At 45.5% G+C, this 26,742-nt stretch overlaps 1 long non-coding RNA gene across 1 annotated transcript in view; it reads right to left on the reverse strand.

The window, feature by feature from the left end:
- Positions 1 to 26,742, reverse strand: part of LOC146352704 (uncharacterized) — a 30,782-nt gene continuing 4,040 nt past the window's right edge. The window contains exon 3 of the long non-coding RNA XR_014787817.1: positions 1 to 596. This is a non-coding gene — a long non-coding RNA (uncharacterized LOC146352704). The remainder of the gene's footprint in view (positions 597 to 26,742) is intronic.

Genomic DNA, 26,742 nt, shown 5'->3' on the forward strand with positions numbered 1-26,742 from the left:
CCAGGAACAGGCTGTAAAATATTTATTTTGTTATTGAACACTGAGGCTAACAAGGCTGTTACCACAAAAGACATGAAAAGCCCTCTCACTAGGCCCAGAAAGCAAATAATGACCAAATCTCAATTAACCTTCATAGCATAGCAAATTAATATTGAGCATGAATGAATAATTTTTTTAAATATTTGCAATAAAGCGAAATAAAAGTAAAATTGTCTAATAATAAAAGGTAAATTAAAACACTGAACTTTAAAATGAATTAAAAGCAATATACAAGATGGGGGAAGTGAGAACGCCTTATACATTCAAATGACTATTAAAGAGGCCTTCATAATGTTTTGCATGCCTGCTTGAAGGGCCTGAATTACAAGAAGCATCCTCCTCCACTCACTGTTTTCACGCTTCCATCCTGTCCCATGCTCTCCCCCCCCCGCCCCATTTCCTTATAGCACTGTATATCTTCTTTTCCTGTCATGCTGCTGTCCACTTGACTCATCTTCTGTTGCTCTCTTTGTGTTGCTTGCTTTTTGCTGGTGGTTGCCCTTGGAAACACCCATCTCTCCTGACATGTCTTCCCTCATGTTGTCATTCCAATTCTCCTGCAGAGGACAAGACAAGGCCATATGTATGAGAAACTGCAGACCCATTTCCCCTCAGCCCTCAGCCATTCCCCTCTGTTGGAAGGTCGAGCTGTGTGTGTCACACTGCCTGCCTTGCACCTCCTAAACTAGCCTGCTGCCCTCAGTAGCAGGGGAGGACACCGTCCTGTTGCCAGTGCTGAAATAAAATTCAACTGCTGGTCCAGTGTGCTTCTATATGTGGAATGAGGGGGGTGCCACCCTGTCCTTTGCCTCAGGTAGCAAAACATCTTGGATTGGCCTTGGTGCCATTCCCCCCTTAAGGGTCCTGCTGGCCGCAGTGATGTAGCAGGTATCACCATCCATGTGATCACTTTTACTGGCATAACAAGACCAGCATGGAATCCATCTCCATTGGAGAAACAACCACACATCTCCAGCAAGTTACACCAGGTGGCCTTCCAATTATACCATTCTGGCTTCCATGCATAAATACTCTCATCTCACCCTACCCTAGACCTAATATGGAATGGCTTCTTGTAGCTTACTGGTGGACCATTTGGGACAGTGTCAGAGCGTCATTTGGTGACTCTCCATCCCCCCTTTTTTTCCTTCATGGGTTGGGACATTTGGCTGAGCTGTCTCATTCATGCCCATTCATGCCCGCAGTGCCACTTGGATTGAAGGACCTTTGTGGAAAAGATAAGAAGGGCGTGCTATTTCCATTTCTAATCCTGAACTCCAGGCTTATTTATATAAACTGACAAATATTATGAACTGAAAATACATGCCCTCAAATATACCATTGTGGTTGTTTAAATTACTCCAAGAGTTTTTGTGTTGATAACAATCATAGACGCTCAAGCAAACCAACAAGATTCCCAGGAAGGAAGAGAAGGGACTCGATAAAGAGCTGCTATTATACAATAACATGGTCAAGCATGCTTTGGCCTCAGACTGTCAATCAGTGTCAGTGTCAAAGACAGTATGGCCCTGTTCACACACACATTGGGAAAGGGTGGTTAGACTAACCATGGTGCTTGGTGGTTTCTGCTAACCACTGCAGGTGCTACTGCCACACATGCAGGTAACCATGTTCTGCAATGTCATTAGACTAACCATTCTCTAACCACCCTCCCTCCTACAGGAACCCACAGTCCTCTGGGTGTGTGGCCATGCATCCCAGCAGCCTTTGTCCTGTTGGTTATTTTGGTGCTTGCTTCTCTCAGCCATCTTGGTGCTTGGTGTTCCCGGCCATTTTGGTGCTCAGCTGTTCAACAGCATGCTGCTCCCCAGGCACATTCTGCAGCATGGACTCACATGGTCTGAGATCCATTTTTCCCATTCCGGAGGCCTACCATTGCTGCTCACCGCTGTAATCTGCCACCCCAATGCACAGCATGTTCAAGCATTGCCTGTGGCACAGACAGACACAGGTGGCCATCAGGAATCAGCTTCCATCGGTTCTGCTGACCATTTATGCCTCTGCAGTCGCATTGTAACAGGTGTCATCACACATGGTGGCTCCTGGCCATGCCCAGCACGCCCATAGCAGTGGCAGGCAGGGCACAAGCAGCTGTGAGCCACAGATCTATGCTTGCTTCTCTGCTGGTGTGCAGTGGGCTGTTGCTGGGGGGGGTGTATTGGCGGGCTCGTAGCAGCCACATTATTTGCTGCTAGGCAGATCTCAACCATAGAGATCTGCTGCTCAGGCATGAGCAGCTATTCCTTCTTTGGCTATGGCAGCTGTGAATGAACCATGGAAGCTGTTCAGACATCATGCTAAGCCATGGTAGACCCCACTAACCATCTTGCAGCAAGTGGTTAATGAGCATGGTTAGTCTGTGGTTAATAAACCAGCATGGTTGCGAGAAGCGCCATTCAGACATCACGGTAAGCCATCATGGTTAGTTCAAAAATGCTACCCATCATGGCTTAGTGTGATGTCTGAACAGGCCCCAGATGTAGTATAGTTCTGAGTATCAAGATGCTGGGGACAGGCCACAGGGGGAGGGTCTGTTGCCTTCAAGACTTGCTTCTGAGTTTCCATCTCAAAGGCATCTGGTTTTGATTATGATTTGATACTTATTTGAATTATAAGATTTGTGTGCTCAGGGAAAAAATGGAATAGAATTTGTAATAATGTTCAAATTGGCACTTTCTGTTTTATGAGACAATTGTTGTTGGCTGGCTTGGGAAAAAGTCCAAAGGTCACTCAAGATACTAGTGGAGAGACTGACCAAAGGCTGAGGTGTTTATGAGACCATGGATGAGTGGTTACCAGACTGGCAAGCATCAAGTCTTTTAATCTAATCTTTCTGAGGAAAGGAACAGATACTTCAAAGTTCAGAAATTAATCATTTGTGCTTGTAGCTGTAAAACAGGGATGGGAAATGCATTGTTGTTGGACTGCAACTCCCATTAGCCCTGACCAACACTGCCAGTGCCAGTTAAGAATGATTGTGGTTGTTTAAATCCTGTTTTCCACATTCTTACTGCTCAGTGCTCTCATAAAGTGCTTCTACTCAGAAGCTTTTGTGCAAAACCCTTTTTGGCAGCTGCTGCAGAGTCACATGTTTCCAATCATCTTCTCTCACATCAGCAATATTTAAGTGCTTTATTGTGTGAAGCTGAAACCATTCCAGTCTGCCTGGCCTTCTGCCCTCACTAAGGGCCAAACTATAAGTTATAAAGAGCACATACATCTATTGATAGCCTGTGTCTTCTCCCTAAATCTATCCAATAATGTTTAGTTAAAGAAGATATATCATGGAATACCACTGTACTCAGCGTTTCTGTGCTGTTCCTTGCCCACATGTAAGACTAAGTGAATTTGTCAAGCTTGATTTTGCTCTGATTCTCATATTTTCACTGCTATATTAGTTCCATCATGTTTGATTGCAATTTGTATGTATTTTTGTGCACATTTTTCAAAATATGTGCATTTAGAAAAGAACAGATTTCGACATCTATCTGCATTTCAGTTCCTGCTTTGGCAGGAGGTGTGAATTTGGTAAGTTTGCATTGAAATGCATGCTGAACAAATTTCTCACCCATCTACTCACAAGTGAAAGCCAATGAAGTGGAACAAGGACAGGGAACTCTAGACGCGACATCATCTGGCATATCTTTTTAAACTAAACATTACTGAGGAGACACAAATTGACAGTGCCACGTGCTTCTCTTCACATGCAGTTTCAGTGTAAACATCTGAGCAAGAAGGAAGCTGGCTTTTTATCTACTAGCTGGAAAATATACTTAATTGTTCCTGTTATGTGTGTGATAAATAAAGGACAGTTGTGTTTGAGGTGGTGATAAGCCTACTTTAGAGATCTGTCATCTATTCTGTGAAATAGTTGTGTTGCAAAAGAAGGAGCTGCATAAGAATCCTAGGAAGCAGGTTGACTAACATCAACCTCTTCGATATGTCAAGCAGCCATTTTGATTTTAATTCTCTTAACACACACACACACACACACGAGTTGCTTACGTTCATAAGAGGGCCTAGCTGACTTACCGGTTAGCTGTATTCATTGGATTCACAGTCCTTGCTGCCTGTATTAGCTCTCAGTAACCCACCTTCCTCGCCACAAATTGTTGTATAGGTAGAGGGAATGACTAGAGCTGTTGAGCAATCTGAGGTAAGACATAACTTGAGCCTTCAACCTATGTCTTAACCTGGATCCTTTAATATAAGTAGTCCTTTAACTTGCATGTCTGGTCAGTCATTCCTTCTACCATTTTCCTATTTTGTTCAGGCTTCTCAAAGATTTCATTGGTTCTTTTAGGCTGCAATCCCATAGCCACTTACTTAGGAGTAAACCCCATTGAACTCAGTGGGATTTACTTCTGAGTAGACATAGGATTGCATGGTCAGCATTTTTAATGGTTTTATAGTTGGGTTGCCAAATCAAGATTTATTTGGATACAAACAATGGTTTATCTCTTTGGGGTTAGGGTGGCCACTTATGGATCACCAAAAAAGGGCACATGCATCTCCTAAAAAGAGGACAAAAGCAGACACTCATTTGCATAAAATTTGCATGTGTTAATTAGTATGCATAGCTGCAAATTTATAAATAATTGTTATTTAACAGAAATACAGTACTTTAAATAGAGGACTGTAAAAGAGGACATTTGGCCATGCTGTTTGGAGTTGCATTTCCCAACTGATTATCCTGTCCCTTTTCAGTCTTATTTGTCCCCACTCCCCCCTTCTTTCCCCATCTTTTATCTTTTTAGATGTGTAAGCCTGCAAAGTAGCAATCTTTCCTTCTTTTAAATTTGTGCCTAGTGAGTTGAGATGTGTAATAATAAATCATTACATAATATTATTATTGATGTTGTTATTAGGTTTGATAAATGTCTTGCTTTGCAAGAACCCATTGCAATTTGTGAAAAAATCTCATTGCATTTGCCCGCCAGAATCTTGGGTGTGGTGGCAGCTGATCAGAGCAAGGATTCATTACTTTCCCTGTGTGGTTATTAAAAGAGAATTCATCAGGGATTAAGTACTGTCAGCAGAATGGCTGGCAAGTTACCTTACAATTTTTGAGTAACAGCCTTAACGCAATTCAGGCTTTCAGACTCCAAAAACTAAGGAGGGAGAGAGGTCAGAGACAAGACAGGGATGCGGAACTGAGAAAGGGTCACTGCGTTCCCAATGCCCAAGATTCAATACCAGCTATTCAGGGAATGCTGCAAGGCCTATCTAGTTACACAGGGTTTTCCTGAGTGGATGCTTGTCTGAGGTGCTTTAAGGTTCCTCTTCTGGAGTCAGATTGAATTTAACCCCTTATTATATACATGGCTGGCTGAGCTGCAGAAGCCAGTCAAGGCAGTGCTGTCTCCAGGTTTTGGATGCCCCCTGGGTAACTTGTCCTCAGTGGGCCCCCTCCTTCAGCCTACTTTCTCCCTGCCATTGTCACCAGCTGCTATTGCTCCACCTTCTCCTTTCTCATCATTGCTACTACTTTCTTGCTTGGCAGGCAGAGAGCCAGTAAGCAAGTAGACCATGGCATGTACTGCTCCTCATCTTCACCACCACCACCACCACCACCTGGGCCAGAGTGAGAGGGAGGTGAACAAGTAGGTTGCAATGGCAACGAAGAGGAGCAAGTTCCGGGGGGGGGGTGGTTGTTAGTGGCCTCCTGCTGGGGTGTGGGCCCTCGGCAGCTGCCCAACCATGCCTACCCCTGACGCCAGCCCTGAGTCACGGGGTGGAAGAAGCTGTTACAGGAGATGCACAGCTGCCATCAAAAACAGCAGCCCAGCCTGCCCCTGCTGCTCCACTTCATTGGCTACCATGTGACAGGGTGGGGAAACGCAATGTGCAATGACACAACATCTCTTTACTTACTTGACAGGAGGGTGAGAGGAGGAGAAAGAGATACAGGGCTGTTGTTTTTAGTAGCTCTATGCAGGTCTCTTGTAAGATGTTCCACCCCAAGTGTTGCACTGCAGTATTGCATCTGAGGGTTGTGTCCCTGAATCCTGTGTGACATTTCAAAGGGTCTTGGGGTTTTTAGACCATGCTGTGAGGTGGTTTGGGGCAAAATATGTTTTGGGGCAGCCTTACTCGTATACCCTTTCCAACGGATTTGCTAATGAAATTGTTTTTTAAAGTTCTAGTATCATCAGTATACATACATTTTGTTAGGGTGAGTGAGTTTCCTCCTGGTTCTGAAAACAGTTATGCAGTAAAACCAAACTGCGCCCACCCACCCTGTGTGTAACTTTCTCTTATTATAATTTCTGCTGGAGTAATGCCACTGAATGTATTCAGGAAAAATACTGTTAAGGCTGCCAAGTAAGGAGGTGGCCATTCCTCTTTAGTTGGGCGGGATGGTTAGAAGAATATTGCTTACATTAATATGATGGCTTTTGATGGCTGGTGGCTACTTGTTACCAAGCATGTGCCACTTGCTTGGGTGTGGTCTGGGGAGAAATATTGTCAGTTGGAATTTAGCAGGTGAGTTTTGCAACTGGCTGGGAAGAAGGAATCCCAGGAAGATTCCGGGGGCATGCTGGTTGCTTCTGATGATAATGCTGCTCTGAAGATGAGCATCCCTATACAACTTAGATAATTTGCAAATAAAATGGGTATCATAAAAAGCACTCAAGTGAGGGGCTGTAGCAAGTGAGGGGCTGTAGCTCATAAGAACATAGCCACGCTGGATCAGACCAAGGGTCCATCTAGTCTAGCATTCTGTTCGCACAGTGGCCAACCAGCTGTTGACCAGGAATCCACAAGCAGGACATGAGTGCAACAGTACCCTCCCACCCATGTTCCCCAGCAATTGGTTACATTGGGATACTGCCTCTCATTACTGGAGGTAGCATTTAGCCATCAGGACTAGTAGCCACTGATGGCCTTCTCCATGAATTTGTCTAACCCCCCTTTAAATATATCCAAATTGTTGGAGTGAATTCCATTGTTTAACTATGTGCTGTGTGAAGAAGTCCTTCCTTTTATCTGTCCTGAATCTCCTGCCAATCAGCTTCATGGGATGACCCCACTGGGTTCTAGTATTATGAGAGGGAGAAAGATATCTCCCTCCCCACTTCTCCACACCATGCATAATTTTGTACACCTCTGTCATGTCTCCCCTTACTCGCCTTTTTTCCAAGCTATAAACAATCCCACCTGTTGTAATCTTCCCTCATAATGGAGTTGCTCCAGCCCCTTGATCCTTTTAATTGCCCTTTTCTGCACTTTTTCCAATTCTACAACGGGCATATCCAATGATAGTCCTACTTAGACTAGGCCCATTCACTTCAGTGGGTCTACTCTGTGTAAGAGTACCATTGGATAGTGCCCAAAAATCTTTTTTTAAGTGTGATGACCAGAACTGTACAGAGTATTCTGAGTGTGATTGCACCATAGATTTGTATAAGGGCAGGAGAGGGACAGATCACTCTTGCCAGAGGTCTGAACATATCAACTGCAGAGGGCTTTTGAAATTGGGCCAAGGGCTGCAGGTTGCCCACTCCTGCATAAAAACACGTGGACCAAGGAGACAAAACCCCAGACAGCTAAGACGCTCGTGAGGTGTCCATACTCTATCATTCCCATATTATCCTTTTATTCTGTTACTCAAACTATTAATTTGAACCTCCATTTGTACAAGTATGCCGTGGTCAATCCCCTCTCCGCCAAGGTTTTTTTAATAATACTTGATAGAACACCTGCTTTGCATGCAGAACATCCCAGGTTCAATCCCTGGTGTCCCCAGATAGGACTGGAAAAATTCCTGACTGAAACCCTATAGAGATGCTGCCAGTCAGCGTTGACAGTACTGGCTTAGATGGACCAGTGGTCTGATTCAGTATAAGGCAGCTTCCTCCGTTCCCATGTTCCAGCATAGGTCTCTTCAGTAGTACTCATTCCTGACATTCAGTAGTACTCATTCCTAACAATCATTTCCTTTAGGATGGACTGATCTGACCTCCTTGCAGTCCAGGGGACTCGGCAGAGTCTCCTCCAGCACCACAGTTCGAAAGCATCGATTCTTCGGCGCTCAGCCTTCCTTATAGTCCAGCTCTCACAGCCATACATTACTACTGGGAAAACCATAGCTTTGATTACACGGACCTTTGTCGGCAAGGTGACGTCTCTGCTTCTTACTATGCTGTCTAGGTTTGCCATAGCTTTCCTCCCAAGGAGCAAGCGTCTTTTAATTTCAGGGCTACAGTCACCGTCTGCAGTGATCTTGGAGCCCAAGAAAGTAAAATCTGTCACTGCTTCCATTTCTTCCCCTTCTATATGCCAGGAAGTGATGGGGCCAGATGCCATGATCTTAGTTTTTTTAATATTGAGTTTCAGACCAGCTTTTGCACTCTCCTCTTTCACCCTCAACAAGAGGCTCTTTAGATCTTCTTCCCTTTCTGCCATTAGGGTGGTATCATCTGCGTATTGGAGGTTGTTGATAATTCTCCCGGCAATCTTAATTCCGACCTGTGATTCATCCAACCCGGCGTTTCTCATGATGTACTCTGCATATAAGTTAAATAAGCAGGGCGACAATATACAGCCTTGTCGTACTCCTTTCCCAATTTTGAACCAATCGGTTGTTCCATGTCTGGTTCTTACTGTTGCTTCTCGGCCCTCGTACAGGTTTCTCAGGAGACAGGTAAGGTGGTCTGGTACTCCCATCTCTTTAAGAATTTGCCACAGTTTGTTGTGATCCACACAATCACAGGCTTTAGCGTAGTCAATGAAGCAGAAAGAGACTTTTTTTGAATTCTCTTGCTTTCTCCATGATCCAGCGAATGTTGGCGATTTGATCTCTAGTTCCTCTGCCTCTTCGAAACCCAGCTTGTACTTCCAATAGTTCTCGGTTCACATACTGCTGAAGCCTAGCTTGTAGGATTTTGAGCATCACCTTGCTGGCATGTGAAATGAGCGCAATGGTGCGGTAGTTTGAACACTCTTTGGCGTTGCCCTTCTTTGGAATTGGAATGTAAACTGACCTTTTCCAGTCTTGTGGCCACTGTTGAGTGTTCCAAATTTGTTGGCATATTGAGTGCAGCACTTTAACAGCATCATCTTTTAGGATTTTAAATAGTTCAGCTGGAATACTGTCATCTCCGCTAGCTTTGTTGTTAGTAATGCTTCCTAAGACCCACTTGACTTCACTCTCTACGATGTCGGCTCAAGTTCAGTGACCGTACTATCATGGCTATCAGGGACATTCAGATCTTTCCTGTATAGTTATTCTGTATATTCTTTCCACCTTTCTTAATCTCCTCTGCTTCTGTTAGGTCCCTGCCTTCTTTGTCCTTTATCATGCCCGTCTTTGCACAAAACGTTCCCTTGATACCTCCAGTTTTCTCGAAGAGATCTCTAGTCTTTCCCATTCTATAGTTTTCCATGATTTCTTTGCATTGTTCATTTAAGAAGGCCTTCTTGTCTCTCCTTGCTATTCTCTGGAACTCTGCATTCAGTTGGATATATCTTCTCCTTTCTCCCTTCCTTTTTGCTTCCCTTCTTTCCTCAGCTACTTGTAAAGCCTCATCAGACAGCCACTTTGCTTTCTTGCATTTCTTTTTCTTTGGGATGGATTGAGTTGCTGCCTCCTGAGCAATTTTACGGACCTCTGTCCATAGTTCCTCAGGCACTCTGTCTGTCAGGACTAATCCCTTACATCTATTCCTCACCTGCACTGTATATTCATCAGGGATATGATTTAGGTCATACCGGAATGGTTTAGCGGTTTTCCCTACGTTCTTCAATTTTAGCCGAAATTTTGAAATAAGAAGCTCATGATCTGAGCCACAGTCAGCTCCAGGTCTTGTTTTTACTGACTGTATAGAGCATCTCCATCTTTGGCTGCAAAGGACATAATCAATCTGATTTCGATATTGACCATCTGGTGATGTCCATGTGTAGAGTCGTCTCTTGTGCTGTTGGAAAAGAGTGTTTGCTATGATCAGCGTGTTCTCTTGGCAAAACTCTATTAGCCTTTGTCCTGCTTCATTTTGTACACCAAGGCCATGCTTGCCTGGTTATTTCTTGACTTCCTACTTTAGCATTCCAATCCCCTATGATGAAGAGGACATCTTTTTTTGGTGTTAGTTCTAGAAGCTGTTGTAGGTCTTCATAGAACTGATCAACCTCAGCTTCTTCAGCCTCAGTGGTTGGGGCATAGACTTGAATTACTGTGATGTTGAATGGTTTGCCTTGGATTCGTACTGAGATCATTCTATCGTTTTTGAGATTGTACCCCAGTACTGCTTTTCCCACTCTTTTATTGACTATGAGTGCTACTACATTTCTTCTAAGGGATTCTTGCCCACAATAGTAGATATAATGGTCACCTGAATTAAATTCGCCCATGCTTGTCCATTTTAGTCCACTGATTCCCAAGATGTCAATGTTCAATCTTGCCATCTCATGTTTGACCACCTCCAGCTTACCTTGATTCATTGATCTGACATTCCAGGTACCTAAACAATATTGTTCTTTACAGCATTGGATTTTCTTTTCACCACCAGACACATCCACAGCTGAGTGTCCTTTCGGCTTTGGCCCAGCTGCTTCACTCTTTCTGGCGCTACTTGGAAATTCCCTCTGCTCTTCCCCAGTAGTATATTGGACACCTTCCGACCTGAGGGGCTCATCTTCTGGCGTCATATCTTTTAGCCTTGTGATACGTTCCGTGGGGTTTTTTTGGCAAGACTACTGGAGTGGGTTGCCATTTCCTTCTCCAGTGGACCACATTTTGTCAGAACTCTCTGCCATGACCTGTCCGTCTTGGGTGGCCCTGCATGGCATAGCTTATGGCTTCACTGAGTTACACAAGCCCTTTCGCCACAACAAGGCAGTGATCCTACCACTCAGGTAATTAGGGAGTAGAAAGCAATAATTATTCACAAGGAATCTCAAGAAGAAACGCCCTATCACCAAAGGGAGAAAGTGCTGAAGTGGACAAGGAGAGAAGTAGAAATGGGAGAGAGGGAGGCTGCAAGCAGCACACTCCATACCCACACAGAGAGAAAAGGGGACATTGGGATAGACATTTTAAAAATAGCAAAACAAGCACAATACACCCTTGATGGTTGTAATTGTGACTTTCCTCCGTTTTTGTACTCTAGAAAACAAACTTGTTTTTCAAGGCGTTGACCATCCCACCTTCCATGGAATCATGAGGTGTTTTTTTAATAAAAAATGTATGGTGAGGAAACACCCCACGACATGGCCAACAGCAGAACAAAAAGTCAAGCCTTGTTCTGTGGCCAGAGGAAGATGCAAGTCAAAGAAGCATTAAAGAGCAGCAGGGAGGCTGGTTGCCTGACATCTCCAATTACATCTGGGGGAACTTCTCGCTTCCTTAATGTGTCACAGCCTTGCCAGTGCAGCCAGCCAGCAGTGACGAGGTTACTTGCAGGGTTAGCTGCCTTTCTCTACTGTTTGACAAGAAGAAATCCATTTCCAGGCTGAAGCAGCTAAGGTTACTTAGCCGTTGGCTATTTGCAGCATTCTCCAGCTGGGTGCCCTTCAGATGTTTTGGACTACAGCTCCCAGGATTTCTGACCAGCAGCCATGTTGACAGGGGTTAATAGGAGCTGAAGACCAAAACATCAGGAGGGTTGGGGAAGACTGAGCTATTGCGACAAGCAGAGCTAAGGATGCTTCCCCTTTCTTGGCTCAGGACTTGGGACCATAGTGAGAGAGCACCTCTTTCTGCTGCTTGAAGTGCCCTGTTTTTTTTCTTTCCCTTTTTTGCCTTGAATTTGATCTGGATGAGGTATCTTATTGTTAGGTCTCTTAACATGAACTATAATTTAGTGAGTTGCTTAACGTGAGTACATGTTATTATTGGTACTGGATATTAATAACTGGTGTGTGCACTGGTATGTCTTGCACTTATTTACATTTTGATATGTTTAAAATCAGGGGTGGAGAACCTCTTTCAGCCCGAAGGCCAAATTCCATTTCAGATAAACTTTTGGGAGCTGCCTTCCAGTGGTGGGTGGGGCCAAAGGCAAAAAGGCCAGAGCCAAAGGCAAAGAGGCAAGGCCCCAAATACCAAAAACTACCAACATATTTTAGCTTAAAGCTCTTCCTGCCAGTAGGTAAGCCTTAGAAGAGGCATTTCAACCACTTAGAATGGGTGGAAAACTGCACAAAGCCAAGGCACCATCAAATGATCAGTGGCTGGGGGAAAGGGGAAGGGGGTGTAGCCACTTGGGAACCCTGGAAGGCAAGATTGGGACCCCAGGAGGGCTAGATTTGGCCCCTGGGTCTGAGGTTCTGTACCCCTGTTTTAAATTAACTGTACTTGAGTTAACATGTACTATGGTGATTGTATTTGCTTGTTTTGTCAACTGCTCTAAGCACGAGGTATTGTGGAAAATGCGGTATACAAATAAATTGACTATGACCAAGGATGGAAGTAGACATGATGCCCCCCAGATGCAAACTCCCAAGATTCTTGACCATTGGCCATGCTGGCTGGGCTGATGGGAGTTGAAGTCCCCAACCTTGAGGAGCACGAGGTTGGGCATTGTTGGGCTATTGCGATGAGCAGGGATACAGTTGGAAGTAGGCCAAAACCCCCACAAGGCAACTCATGCTCCTCACCCTTCCCCTAAATTATACTGCAGAAATGAAGAAAGCTTGGGGTAACCAGGTGTGGATTTTTCTGTGAGAAGACTGTGTTTAGTTCTTTTTAGTTTGAGCTCTGTTTAGGTCTGTTAGTCAAAATAAATACCTGGGTTTAGAGTTTTTCAATTCTATGTATATATCTTTTCCACCAGGCTCCAGTTAGTGAATCTTGGGGTTCCAGTTACAAAGAATAAAGGTGCTGCATGCCTGAAGTTCACCCCCCCCACCTCCGATCTCCTACACTGGCTTGCAGTCACTGTCCAGGGTTTCACAGGCAGGAGACTTTCCCAGCCCTGCCTGGACATGCTGGGGACAGAACCTGGGGCCTTCTGCAAGCAAAGAATGGGCCTACCACTGAACTACAGCCCCTGTTAGCAAATGGTCCCTGTTAATGTCTTTTAATGAACAAAACAGCGAGCCATGTAATAGGACCCATGGGGGGAGCCCCCCCCCCGCCCCAGCCTTTGCACCAACTAGGAGCATACTGACTATACGAACATGAGTATGTACAGACAGCAAGAATCCCGAGATTCTGCTACTTCCATGGTTACCTGTTTTTCTGGAGCTGTTTATTCAGCAGAGATTGACACATCGCAGGTGTTTACAAAGGCAAGCAGTCCTTCCCTGGTGCTCCATCATGATTTTATCTCATGTATCTTGTGCCACTGATGCCATTGCTGTGTTTGTGTCAGGGACTTGGCAATGCAGTTCAAACGAGGGGATTCTTTCCTGATCAGCATTTTTGCTCAGATGCTGAATGACCTGTACAGGTTTACATTACACGGCTTCAGCTCCGGTTTTGGGTTTTGATACATAACCAGAGCAAAGCTTATCAAACGCTGCCTGGACCTGCAAAAAACACCCGAAGACAGCCCGTCATCCCTGTTTTCCCAGTGCTTGTTCAGTGGAACCTGCAAACAGATGTGAACCTCAGCAGCTCTGTTATAAAGCGTGGAAGGAGGGCTTGAACATTGGGGGTGGGGAATGGCAATGTCACTCTCTCTGCACCTTTGCACGCACGATGCACATGTACATTGAGAATGGTTGAAATGACAGCTCCAATTTTAAGTCATCTTCCCACCAATGTAGGTTTTACGTTCAAATTAAAGAGACTGAAAAATACAAAAGCTGGTTTGTGCATCACCTGTGACATCAATCAGAGCCTGACTGTGGAGGCCATCGACAATGAAGAGGTAATTAAAGCTATCTCCATCAGTAGTGTGGTATAGTAGTTCAGAGTGCCAGACTAGGGATGGAGGGCCTGGGTTCAAATCCCTACTCATGAAGGTGTCCTTGGGCCAGGCACTCTCTCCCAGCCTAACTCTACTTTACAGGATTATTGTGAGAATAAACTGTGTGTGTAGGGGGTGGGGGTGAGATGTACACCACCTTGAGCTACTTGGGATAATGGAACAAAATTAGGACCCACCTTTAACTCTAACTTGCAATCAGGGATCCACTTTTAATGTTTTTAAAATGTATATAAAATCCGTTGACCTTTGTGCCTGGACTATTACAAAACTCATAAAAAGCCAGAAAGCCACCCTGAGATTTCTAAAAGAAATAAGTAGGGAAATTCAGCTGGCTGAGAAATTCATTCAGTCCCAATTTTTATGCATGGTTATCAAGTTCACACCTGCCAAACCAGTGAGTGAACCAGAAGAATTGCACATCAAAATTCACTTTATAGAAGAACACTACAAGTGCCCGCTCAGGGAAAAAGCACGTACCAGGGGGGAAAGTGTGCACAGAAATCTATACGCTACAGAAAACCGCTCACAAAAATGTGCCCAATAGTGAAAATAATGAACAGAAATGCATTATTATAAGTGAAATGGCTTGCAAAGATGTGTACATTAGCAAAAGGGACATACAGAAATTACATTTGGAAAAGGTGCATACCAAACTGTGTATATCAGGAGAAGTGTGCATGAAACTCCATACAAATTTTTGTGTGGACTTTTAAAAATAAAATTTGAACATTAATGCACAATTGGGCCAAATAGTCAGAAAGATGAGAAATTGAACAGAACTGAAATTGACAGATTTGTCCATCCGTAATTATAAGTGAAATTATCTATCTAGACCGCTTTCTCCTTTCTGCCTTTCTCCTTTCCTCTCTTCTCTCATCACCTCTGTCTATAAAAGATGATTGTGACACACTTGGTGTAGCTTACCTGTAAGTCATTGTAAGTCAGTTGTGAGTCATTATAACCTACCACCCCAAAACTAAATGTTCAAACGCCCAGTAAAGGAAAGAGGGATTAAGCTTGCTGTCAGAACCTTCAGGAAACATCCAGACAGCATTTTTCATTAACTTCCCAGTGTTTGTTGAGCTGGACTTGTAAACAAATCTGAATCTCAGTAGCTCTACCCTTAAGCTTTTCCACTGATTGAAGCTTCCCAGATGAAGGTGTGTTTTGCTCCTTTTTGTAAACAAGGGCTCTAAACCAATGGCAGCAGGAGAGTAATGTGGATTAAGGCTGCAATTGTCTATCTACTTATCTGGGAGTAAGTCACATTAAACTTAGTAGGGCTTACTTCTGAGTAGGCCTGGGAGGATCGCACTGCCCCGGGAATTTGTGGCTTTGGCTGGGAAATCAAAACTCCAAATAAAGTGACAAACAGCAGTTTAGTGCCAATGGTTGCTATTCCACTGGCATTCATAACATAATGTCAAGATACACACCCTGTGAGCTGCCCCACATTGCCATTTTATGTGCTTGTTTTCAAACCTCAATGACTTTTACTTTTATCTTCTGCTGCTGAATGTGAGGGTGGTGACGCTGTTATCTGAGTATTCCACCCCATGCCTTGCTTTCACTGAGTATGCAGCTGCACATATTTTGAAAAAATAATTTATGAGAGACCTACAAACCTGGCAGCAACTGTGTGAATAGGCACAATAGGATCGCCAACGTTTTTTTTCTGGCATCACTGTTCAACAGCAGCTTGATCTGCAAAGACTAAGCTGCTGTTAAGGGCATAACAGCAGGCCAGACCAGTTTTTTTCCTGGTCAGTTGGCAACAGGGTGGCCATTTACACATCACCCCTCCTCCAAAAAAAGAGGAAATGCGCCACCAAAAAAAAAGAGAGGCCACAGACTTGCATAAAATTGGCATACGCTAATTGATAAGTATAAATGCAAAGTTAAAAATGATTACTATAATTCAACTAGAAATGCAATACACCTTACAATAGTGGGGAAGATTGTGAACTAGTGACCTGCTGAGTTGCTGTCCAGGTGATAAAAGTTGATGGGCAACTTCGAGGTCCCTCGTGCTCTCCTTTCTTAGAAGTCTAAACCAGACAGCACTACAAATAGGGTAGGGGCAGGCATCCCTCCAGGTGTTTTGGCCTACAACTCCCATCAACCCTCCCCACTACCTATGCTGGCTTGGGCTGCTGGGAGTTGTACGTCAGAACTTCTGGAGGGCCACAGGTTGCCCAACCCTAAAGTAGAGGAAGCCTTCAAATAGAGGCCTGTCCTCTGTAAAGTAAACGCACAGCCTCCCTGATAACCCTAGGCCAAATGGCTGAGTCACAGCCATGATGTAGCTGCCAATGTGCCAATGGCAGCACCCCATTCCTTGCTTCCTCTTCCCATCACCCATGCTGCAGTTACAGTCAACACTCCGCCACACACTGGGCCGTGCAGTACAGCGTTCCAAGGCCTATACGACAGGCTTAGTTCAGTGTGAGCTTACGCCACTGTTTCTACACTCCCCTCCATCTGCCACCAAACTGAACAGTTTTCTCCTGAATGCTTTGCTCCCCATCTTCTTCTTAAGTTGCTGTGTTGCTAATCCTGTGAAAACTTACCTGAGAGTAAGCAGAACTGAACAGAGTGGGGCTCAGTGGAGGCTGGTGACTCTGATTTCAGTGGAGCTGTGCATCAGCTCTGGGTTTCAGTCAGAACCAGTCAGACTGCTAAAGGAGCTATCCAAGGTGCTGAACCCTGTACCCCAAATGGTATAGCTGGCTCCTTTAGAGTTCTGACTAAAACCCAGAGCGGATTCACAGCCCCACTGAAATCGGAGCCACCAGCCTCCACTGGTGGGACTGCTTCAGAATAAACTGGAAACTGTTAGAAAACTAAGGCTGCAGTCCTATACATCAGGGGTACAGAGCCTCTTTCAGCCCACGGGCCCAGATTCAATTTTGGAGATGCTCTCAGAGGCCACGTTCCAGTGGTGTGTGGGTCCAAAGGCAAGGGGGTGGGGCCCAAATTCCCAAAATACCAGTTTAAAGCTCTTCCTACCAGTACCTAAGCCTAACAAGAGGCATTTCAACCTTTTAGAATTGGGGAAAAACTGCACAAAAGCTGTTGGTGGCTAAGGGAAGGGTGTGTGGCCTTCTGGGGGACCTCTCGGGCCTGAGGTTCTGCACCCTTGCTATACACACTTACTTGAGAGTAAGCTCCATTTAACTCAGTGCAAATTGCTTTGAAGTAAAGGTGCATAATATTGTGCTCTGCAAAACACCAAATGCCTGGTGTTCTCTATAACGCCTAGTGGGGAAGTGTGATCCTTGTGAGTGTGCTTGAGAATACTGCTGGAAAACTGTAGCTCTGCAAGGACAGAACTGTGTTCATAATAAATCCCATACAGTAGACTTTAGAAGAAGAAGAGAGAGAAAGGTTGCTATGATGTCACAATGCAATTCCAGAGAGAAATAAATGATAGATAAGATTTATAGTGGCCTATTTAGCTTTCCCCCTCTGCTTTAGTGCTTCCAACCCAACCCACATCAAGTGTCTTTGCCCCGTAGGGGTTCAGTGATCTGTACTAAATGGATTAAGAAGCAAGTCTATGATCCCCGTTTCCTCCTTGTGATCTAAATCACAGGTGTCTGTGCTTAAAAAAATAGCATTTTTCAGAAGAGTAATATCTTCCGTGTGCCACAACACTGTGCCCACTTTTTAGCCTTCAATTATCAGGGTTGCCGCTTTCAAAAAACAAAACAAAGGCCCTGCTCCTGTGCCTTTAAATGGAGCTTGATATTCAGACATTCACAGGCAATGCTTTTCTTTATATGGAGATTTGACTTTCCTGAGTCAAGCTCATTAAAAAACAAAACACACTCCAAAGATAGCCATCCTGGTCTATAAGAAAACCAAATCCTAACCAAACCCCACAGTTGGGCAATACTTTTATTGGGACCAACCAAAATCCCAGAAAAATGTGAAAGCTTTCAAGTTCTCCAGAACTCTTCATCAGGCTTGGTAGTACAAGAAGCAAGGGGTTGGGTAAGAAACAGAAAAGTCCAAAAATGTGGCCGTGAGGTCTGCAGTTTAGATAGACCCAGTCTCAAAATGCAGATTTGTAGCCCAAATGAATTAGTGAGTGGTAGGTGTTGCGAGTATCAGATTATACCTAGCAAAGCATTTTGAGAGAGAGAAGCAATGACTGATCTCCATTACTGACAACACAAAGGCCGGCTGTAACTCTGATCTGCCTCTTGCCTTGGGCAAAACACAGAGTTCCTGAGGCTGCATAGAGCAGGATCAAGCTGCTGTTATTAGCACAAGAGCAGAGCCAGTAAAACAAAACACAAAACCAGTCTGCATCAGTCCTACTAATGTCTGTTGCAGTGTCTTGCAAATGCCCGATATTCTGGGGCACTTTTATTCTGACTTAAAACGGGAGGCACACTTCACTCTTATAGCCCTAAAGGTTTACTTTGACAGCGTGTAAGAGTAAGGATTACCCAGCCCTTTGTGTCTCTGCACGAATCACTCACCTGGGAGCACCTCCTGATTGGACCCCCAAAGCAATGACTAACGCACATGATAAACACAGTGATGCACCAGGGGTATGACTTTAGAGCAGATGCCCTGGGCCCCACTCAGCAGAATGAGCAGGAGGGCCACCCAAGGCAGCAGGGTTGGTTTATCCCATGTTGAAGTAAAGCCGTACCCCGAGTGCCAAGTAAAGAGCCCCCCACCTGCTCCAAGATCATTACATCCAGGGCAGTGGAGGCTGGTGGTTCTGATGTCACACATTGGTGTGAAGGCGCTTCACGCATTGGATAGCTCCTTTAGAGTTCTGACTGGTTCTGACTAAAACCTGGAGCAGATTCACCACCCCACTGACATCAGAGCCACCAGCCTCCACCGGTCCAGGGTCCTTATGGGGTAAGGAATATGTGAAAGCACTGCTGGGGAATGGAGAGTTACTATTTGAAGGTGGGCCTGGTGTGGCTATTTGCATCCAACTGCAGTGTGAGAAGAGGAGGCTCTGAGAGGGTTTCTTAAGATGATTGCTGGTGTAACTGTAAGTAGAGGTTCTGGGCCTCTGTAGTATTACTTCCTAAATAAATAGTTGATTTTCTTCATACGTAGCTGGTGTCCATCCTTTTTAGAACCTAGAGAAAACTCTACTAGAACTATGCAGTGATGTCACAGCAGACTCCTCTAAGAGCAGAGAATACAAGGACCATCTTCTGCTTCTGGAGTAACTGAAAGAGCCAATTATACCTGATGCAGAGATGAGCTTGATTAGCCACCTCCAGCAAAAGCCAAGACCAGGGCAGTGAATACAGTTGTCACTTGCACATTGCCAAAAAAGGGGCATACATCACCCCCCCAAAAAAAGGAAAAAGAGGACAGATGTATTTATTTATTTCATTTCTATACCACCCAATAGCCGAAGCTCTCTGGGCGGTTCACAAAAACTAAAACCAAACAACACACAATAAAACAATTTAAAATATATAGAACATTAAAACCACAATATAACAATACAACCACAATAAAACCTAGCAGCAGTACAGGAGTTTAAAATACAGATTTAAAACAGCAAAGATAAAAATTTAGAAAGCTAAAATGCCTGGGAAAATAAAAAGGTCTTCACCTGGCGCCGAAAGGAGTACAATGTAGGTGCCAGGCGAACCTCACTAGGGAGCTCATTCCAGAGCCGAGGTGCCACAACAGAAAAAGCCCTCCTCCTAGTAGCCACCCGCCTCACTTCCTTTGGCAGGGGCTCACGGAGAAGGGCCGCTGATAATGATCTTAAGGTCCGGGCAGGCAGATATGGGAGGAGGCGATCCTTCAGGTAACCTGGCCCCAAGCCGTTAAGGGCTTTGAATGTTAACACCAGCACTTTGAATCGGGCCTGGAAATGGACTGGCAGCCAGTGCAGCTGGAAAAGTACTGGCGTAATATGAGCTCGCAGGCCAGTCCCTGTTAACAATCTTGCTGCCCTATTTTGGACCAGCTGAAGTTTCCAGACCGTTTTCAAAGGCAGCTCCACGTATAACGCATTGCAGTAATCCAGACGAGAAGTTATCAGAGCATGGATAACTGTAGCTAGGCTATCTCTGTCCAGATAAGGGCGTAGTTGGTATACCAGCCTAAGCTGATAAAAAGTGCTCCGTGCCACTGAGTTCACCTGTGCCTCAAGTGACAGTTCTGGATCCAAGAGCACCCCCAAACTACAAACCTGATCCTTTAGGGGGAGTGCAACCCCCTTCAGAACAGGTTGAATATCACCTAGCCAGGCAGACGAACCACCCACTAACAGTACCTCCGTCTTGTCTGGATTGAGTTTCAGTTTATTAGCCCTCATCTAGTCCATTACCGTGCCCAGGCACTGGTTCAGAACAGCCACTGCCTCACCTGGCTTTGATGAGAAAGAGAGGTAGAGCTGGGTGTCATCCGCATATTGATGGCACCTCAGCCCACACCTCTGGATAACCTCCCCCAGCGGTTTCATGTAGATGTTAAACAGCATGGGGGATAGAATAGAGCCCTGTGGAACCCCATGGCACAATTGCCATGGCACAGAGCAATAATCCCCCAGCACCACCTTCTGGAATCTGCCATCCAAGTAGGAGCGGAACCACTGTAGTGCAGTGCCTCCAACTCCCAACCCAGACAACCTATCCAGAAGGATACCATGGTCGATGGTATCGAAAGCCGCTGAGAGGTCCAGGAGAATCAACAGGAGAATCGCACTCCCCCTGTCCCTCTCCCGGCAGAGGTCATCCCACAGGGCGACCAAGGCAGTTTCCGTTCCAAAACCAGGCCTGAAGCCCGATTGAAATGGATCTAGATAATCCGTTTCATTCAAGAGTGCCTGGAGCTGTCCTACAACCACCTGCTCAAGCACCTTGCCCAGGAAGGGGATGTTGGCCACTGGCCTATAATTGTTAACATCCTCTGGGTCCAGGTTAGGCTTTTTCAGGAGTGGTCTAATTACTGCCTCTTTTAAAGCAGCAGGCACCACTCCCTCTCTCAAGGAGGAATTTACAACCTCCTGGACCCAGCCAGACATCCCCTCCTTGTTTGATTTAATAAGCCATGAAGGGCAAGGGTCAAGCACACAAGTGGTCGATCGGACTTGGCCAAGCACCTTGTCCGCATCCTCAGGCCTCAGTAACTGAAACTCATCCAATAAAACTGGACCAGACGGTGCTCTGAACGCCTCTACCAATGGAACTGCATTAATGGTGGTGTCCAACTCATGACGAATCTGAGCGACTTTATCCTCAAAGTGCCGCGCAAACTCGTCACAGCGTGCTACCGAGGGTTCCACTTTCTCTCTCCCTGGCCCAGAATGTAACAGGCCGCGAACCACTCGGAAAAGCTCCGCTGGACGACACTGAGAAGATGCAATGCTGGTGGAAAAGAACTGCCTCTTTGCCACCCTCACCGCCACAGAGTAGGCTCGATAGTGGGCTCTTACCTGTGTTCGGTGAGACTCAGCACGAGTTTTCCTCCACCTGCATTCTAGCCGTCTCCCCTCTTGCTTCATTGCCCTCAGCTCAGGTGTATACCAAGGAGCTGGCCGGGCTCTGCTCAGAGGGAGAGGGCGCTTGGGTGCGATCGTGTCAACCGCCTGAGTCATCTCTGCATTCCACAGAGCGACCTGGGCTTCGACAGGAGCACCAGCCATACCAGCAGGAAAATCCCCCAGAGCCCTCTGGAATCCATCGGAATCCATTAATCTCTGGGGGCAGACCATTTTAATAGGTCCCCCACCCTTGCAGAGGGGAAAGGCCACCAGAAGTCTAAACCTCAGCAGGAAGTGATCTGACCATGACAGAGGGACAGATGTTAATTCCTCTACTTTCAGATCACCATCCTCCTGCCCAGTCGAGAAAACCAGATCAAGCGTGTGTCCTTTTATATGCGTTGGGCCGATGACATGTTGGGACAGCCCCATGGTTGTCATGGCGGCCATGAAGTCCTGAGCCGCCCCGGATACAGCGGCCTCGGCATGGAAGTTGAGATCCCCCAGGACCATCATCCTAGGGTCCTCAACACCAAGTCCGAGACCACCTCCGTCAGCTCAGGCAGGGAGTCCGATGGGCAGCGGGGTGGGCGGTACACCAACAGAATCCCTAATCTGTCCCGGGTACCCAACACAAGGTACAGACACTCAAGATCTGCACTCGAATGAGCAGGAAGCCTGGAGAGGGAGATTGAATTCCTATAGACCACGGCAACCCCCCCTCCCCAGCCCTCGAGTCGGTGTTGGTGCTGCACTGAGTACCCAGGAGGGCACAGCTAGGAGAGAGTGACCCCTCCCAGTTCTCCCACCCAGGTCTCAGTAATACATGCCAGGTCAGCCCCCTCATCCACAATCAAATCATGGATGAGGGAGGTCTTATTTTGGGCCGACCTGGCATTCAGCAGCAGCACCACCAGACCCGAGGGCAGACTGGTAGAGCTGCCAGGAACCATCAGGTTGGGGGAAGAACCAGAAGAGGGGACAGCTGTAAGGTGTCTAGCCCCTCTTCTCCTCAGCTGGCCTGTTAATCCCCCAATGCCATACCTCCCCCTGCCCATGACCACAGTTACGGTGGCACCTCCCCCACCCCCTGAGTTGTCCAATAGTCCTCCCAGGCACATATTAAAATATTAAGATATAAAATATACAACAGTTTAAAAGAATATAAAAGAGAACAGCAGCTTAGAAGGAGCAGATAGTCCACGTTTGCCCCTTCCCCTGGTCTTTAAAGCTGCTGCCCTCTGCTGCTGCTGCTAGTGTTGTGGCTGCTGGTGTCTCTGGAGAGGCAGGTGGGTAGATCTTGCGACCCCAAGTGCGACGCTAAGTGCGCACTTAGCGCGACACCGAGGCGCAGCCTCTGGCAGCCCCGCCTTAAGTACCTGTGGGCGGGGGCAGAAGCAGGCTCAGGATCACCCGGTGCAGCTGCTGGCTGGTCCTCCTTACCGAGCAGCCTCTGGCAGCCCCGCCTTAAGTACCTGTGGGCGGGGGCAGAAGCAGGCTCAGGCTCACCTGGTGCAGCTGCTGGCTGGTCCTCCTTCCCGAGCAGCCTCTGGCAGCCCCGCCTTAAGTACCTGTGGGCGGGGGCAGAAGCAGGCTCAGGCTCACCTGGTGCAGCTGCTGGCTGGTCCTCCTTCCCCAGGCTCCTTCCCGAGCAGCCTCTGGCAGCCCCGCCTTAAGTACCTGGGGGCGGGGGCAGAAGCAGGCTCAGGATCACCCGGTGCAGCTGCTGGCTGGTCCTCCTTCCCCATAAAATTTGCATAAAATTTACACGTACAGGTACCAGTTCAGAAATAATTGCCATAATTTGAATTGGGGTGTTGAACCTTTTTCAGCCTGAAGGCTGAATTGCGTTTTGGAGAAGCGATCAGACACCACATTCCAGTGGTGGGCAGGGCAAAAGCTAAAAGGAGTAGGGCCCAAATACCAAAAATACAAATGTGTTTTTGCTCAAAGCCCTTGCTACCAGTAACTAAGCCTTAGGAGAGGCATTTCAACTTTTCAGAGTGGGAGAAAAACTGCACTAAAGCTGGGAAAACACCAAAGATTGGTGGTTGAGGGGGCACTGGAAGGGGGTATGGCCATTTGGGGACCCTGGGTGCACCAAATGTGGCCCCCAGAGCTTCTGCACCCCTGATGTAAATAGAAGTGCAATATAACTCACCACAGTGAGGACGACCAGGCCCTCTGTGAGCCTCCCCAGCCTATCGTCAGGTGGTAACTGCTGATGGGCAATTTCAAAGCTCCTGCATTTCCTCTTTATGTATCTTTAAACTAGACATGGACTGGACAGCCCAGGGCTGAACAGACTTCCAACTTACAGCATCTACTTTGTGTGTTTTTTACTATTCTAAGATCCACTGACCAGAGCCTGGTGCAAAAGACACAAAAGAAAAAATCCTGAGCCCAGGAATTTGTTTTGAGTAACAGAGCTGAATGGAGCGCGCAGTCCTTCCACACAAAAATCCATTCCTGATCACCCCAAGCTTTCTTCATTTCAACAATTTAATTTAGGGAAGGGAGTCATTTTGTTGCTTATACTGCTAAACAATGGGAGTCAGAAATCCTTGCTGAACTACTGAAGGCCATCGAGGGGTCTACCATTAGATCCTGATCTACTTTCTATTCTCCCCTAAAATAGAGAACACCCTCACATAGAGGACTATCCTCTGCGAAGTAGGACATGGGGCCACCGTAGCAGTGAATCTTACAAAAAACTTACTCGGTGGTTGGGTATTTGGGGTTCACACTAGTCATCAACTTAATACACTAATTTCTCGCAGCACAATAGTTTTCTTCCCCCACTCTTTGGGAATTTCAGTACTTACAGATATACTAGAAAGAAACCCGTTGAAGAGTCAGTGTGAAATAAAAAAATCAGTGGTGCCCAATAAAAACAAATCTTGCTAGTACTGTTAGTCCTAGCTTTGTGGCTGCCATTCCTCTTCCTTCAAGTACACCCCCTCCCAGATCGGTGGTCATGCCCCAGCTTTAGAGAAACATATATGAAATGATATATTACATCAAAATAATGTGGCAGGCACCTTAAAGATGAACAAATATGTTATGCCATAAGCTTTTGAGGAGTACAACCCACATCATCATATGAATGAAGTGTTATTCTGAGTTACAAGAATATATACACACATGGGCCAAGAGTGGGGGAGGCATTGTAAACAGTGTGATCGGAGGGAACTGAAATGCAGAAAGTACAGAGAGTGATAATGGCCACTGTAAATAAGGTAATTATCACTGTCTGACTTTCTGCATTTCAGTTCCCTCTGACCTCATTGCTTACAATTCCTGTCCTCCACTATGTATAGATATATTCTCATAACTCAGGATAACACTTCATGCATCTGAAGTGCGCTGCAGTCCATGAAAGCTTATGCTATCTAAATTTGATAGTCTTTAATTTGCCAGAAGACTGTGTCATCTGTATACATGTGCATTGATTAACAGTGGAAGTCTATGCATGTCTACTTAGAAGTAAGTGCAATGGGACTTACTCCCAGGTATTTATGTAGAGGACTGCAGCCTAAGTATAGCAGCAGTGGTGTTCAGGTTCTGCAGATGGCTTACGCCATATATGAGAACAATCCAGGATTTGATTCAGAGGAGATCTACTGCATTCATGTCATGATGAGCAGATATGAAAAGTGGTGCTTTTTCAATCATATGACCCCAGTCATACAGCTATACTAGGCTGGCTACTTATGCTTTGCCAAAAAAGAAGACAAAAGAGGATACATATTTGCATAAAGTTAGCATGTGCTAATTTATATGTGTATATGCAAATTTAGAAATAATTTACATCTCACCACAGTGGGAAAGACTGTGACCCGGTGATCTTTGAGCCTGCTGTCCATGTGCTAACAGTTGATTCTTAAAGGCAGCTTTAAAATATTTTTAAATCAAATAAAGGCCCTTGTTTGGGGTCTTTATCTTTAAATCAGACTTGGCTTGGACATCCCTTGAGTTAAGAGGATGGTCCTCTGTAAAGCAGGACACATAGCCACCCCAAACTACACTTGGCCATGTGGCATGATTTCCTTGTCTTCTGGAATTGCAGGTCAGACTCACTGTGAACTTAAGATGCGTATTTAGTACAGAACTTTGAGAAATGCTTGTGGCAGATGGAAGGACCCCAGAGTATAGCAGACTCTGGAAATCAGCCCAGATTGTCCATCTGCTCATTTACAGCTGGGGTGTGTGTGTGTGTGGAGGAGGGAATAATTGTACTCTCTCTGCACAATGTAATAATACCCAGGGGCCAAATGACTGCAAACCAGTCCGCTAGCTCCAATCTATAAACTCCTAATGCTTTTAGAGTGGCAAGTTGATTTGCTGCTTCTTTTCTTTTGCTCCCTGTTACTATCTGGCTAATATTATTACCAGGCGTGATCCCAGCCCAAATTAAGCACTTTTAAGTCCCGCTGATTTCAGTGGGAGAGAGTTAAGGACCTCCATGACTTTCCAGGGGAAATTAATTGGATTTAAATGTGTTTAACTTTGTCTGGATGTTCCCTTTATAATTATGTTATCAGATATGAGCAATACATTAATATAAACATCTTATTGGTTTATAGATTTTAATTGGTTTTGCTCTTTTATGAATGTTATTGTTACGCTGTCAAGAACATCTTGGTTGGACTATCATATCGGATGTATATATAGAATAAGGGCACGATTGAATCAAACACTTTGAAGTTCTGTTGACTTCAGGGGGAGAGTTCAGCATGTTGAGTTAAGCATCCTAGGCCCTGGAAGTGAAGGAAAAGAGGAACCTCCTCTCCTGGGCAGAGCATCACACCATACCTGAGAGAGAGCTCAGCTGCCTCACCCAACCACTCTGCAACAACCTACAACCTCTTCAACAGTGATGTTGAAGATAGCTCCCTACAGAAAATCCTGCCCTTTTGATGGTGGTTTCGACTGGTGAAAGTGTATTTCAGTAAAGTTTGTTGATAAATTTTATGTCTACAATAAAATGCTGATTTAACATTTAAAACTGCAAGACACAATAAAACAATAAGACAATGATAAAATCAAAATTAAGAATTAAAACCAAATGGCATCACATATACCACAGCACCCAATAAAGTCCTAACTCAGTTATACGCCAAGGTAAAAGTGATTGGCTTATGCATGCTTGTTTTTTATTTACTAAATAGCAGCTTTGACAACTTCCTGACTTGGATCTGGGCCATAGCATAGGGGAAGAGGGGATTTAACCAATTGCTCTACATGGTTCCAATCCAGATTTCCCCTCCCCTCCAGGGCTGGTATTTGCATCAGAGAAGAAGTGCCTCTGAGAAAAAGTCC

The sequence above is a fragment of the Heloderma suspectum genome, chromosome 2 (assembly GCF_057233095.1).
Source record: "Heloderma suspectum isolate Gila_16-S chromosome 2, 16-S_ref, whole genome shotgun sequence".
Classification (NCBI taxonomy): Eukaryota; Metazoa; Chordata; class Lepidosauria; order Squamata; family Helodermatidae; genus Heloderma; species Heloderma suspectum.